This window comes from Triticum urartu, chromosome 3A (genome assembly GCF_056163025.1).
Source record: "Triticum urartu cultivar PI428250 chromosome 3A, HENAU_Tu73, whole genome shotgun sequence".
NCBI lineage: Eukaryota > Viridiplantae > Streptophyta > Magnoliopsida > Poales > Poaceae > Triticum > Triticum urartu.
The window spans coordinates 199,072,671-199,074,427 of NC_141875.1; positions in this window are offsets into that span (position 1 = coordinate 199,072,671).

The following is a 1,757-nucleotide window of genomic DNA, read 5'->3' on the forward strand; positions in this document are numbered from 1 at the left end:
AGGTCATCCACTTGAGGGAAATTTGCTATTGTCCTACAAACCTCTGCACTTGGAGGCCCAACAACGTCTACAAGAAGAAGGATGCGTAGTAGACGTCAACTTCTCTCAAGAGCATAAGAATTACGGTGGGTAAATGAATTACTGTCGAGCAATTGATAGAATTGAGCATAGTTATGAGAATATCTAGGTATGATCATGTATATAGGCATCACATCCGTGACAAGTAGACCGACTCCTGCCTGCATCTACTACTATTACTCCACAAAATCGACCGCTATCCAGCATGCATCTAGAGTATTAAGTTCATAAGAATGGAGTAACGCTTTAAGCAAGATGACATGATGTAGAGGGATAAACTCATGCAATATGATATAAACCCCACCTTTTTATCCTCGATGGCAACAATACAATACGTGTCGTTTCCCCTACTATCACTGGGATCGAGCACCGTAAGATTGAACCCAAAGCTAAGCACTTCTCCCATTACAATAAAGATCAATCTAGTAGGCCAAACCAAACTGATAATTTGAAGAGACTTGCAAAGGTAAACAATCATACATAAAAGAATTCAAAGGAGATTCAAATATTGTTCATAGATAATCTTGATCATAAACCCACAATTCATCGGATCTTGACAAACACACCGTAAAAGAAGATTACATCAAATAGATCTCCAAGAGAATCAAGGAGAACTTTGTATTGAGATCCAAAGAGAGAGAAGAATCCATCTAACTAATAACTATGGACCCGAAGGTCTGAGGTAAACTACTCACACATCATCGGAGAGGCTATGGTGTGGATGTAGAAGCCCTCCGTGATCAATGCCCCCTCCGGCGGAGCGCCAGAAAAGGCCCCAAGATGGGATCTCACGGGTACAGAGAGTTGTGGCGGTGGAAATAGGGTTTTTTGCTTCGTATCTGATGTTTCCAGGTTATATGAGTATATATAGGCGTAAGAGGTCAGTCAGGAGAGCTACGAGGGGCCCACGAGGGTGGGGGCGCGCCCAGGGGGGACAGGCGCGCCTCCCTGCCTCGTGGCCTCCTCGTTGATTGCTTGACATCCACTCCAAGTCCTCGGGTTCACATTTGTTCCAAAAATCACGTTCCCGAAGGTTTCATTCCGTTTGGACTCTATTTGATATCCTTATCCTTTGAAACACCGAAATAGGCAAAAATGACAATTTGGGCTGGGCCTCCGGTTAATAGGTTAGTCCCAAAAATAATATAAAAGTGTATAATAAAGCCCATTAAACATCCAAAACAGAACATATAATAGCATGGAACAATCAAAAATTATTGATACGTTGGAGACGTATCAATTACCTACGCGTGTTCTTAATATGAAAACTCCTATTGAGCTTCTCTTGGATGAAACTCCTGACTATAGCTTTTTAAGGTGTTCGTGTGTGCCTGCTGGCCTCATCTTCGTCCTTATAATGATCGCAAACTTGAGTTTCGCTCCAAAAAGTGTGTGTTCTTAGGGTATAGTTCTCTCCATAAAGGCTACAAGTGTCTCCATGTCCCAACCAATCAAGTCCACATATCTTGGGATGTTGTTTTTTATGAGAACGTCTTCCCCTTTTTTGCCATGCCTCAGTCGTCCATCACAGCACCATCTATGCATTCATCTCCTCTTATGCCTAGCCAATTTGAAGATGTTGCATATTCGCCTGTGTTGTTACCTAATCATGGTGCAAGAACTGGATGTGGACCTCGCCTGGAACTCCTCCCCGACGGACCCACTACGTCGCCCGTGGC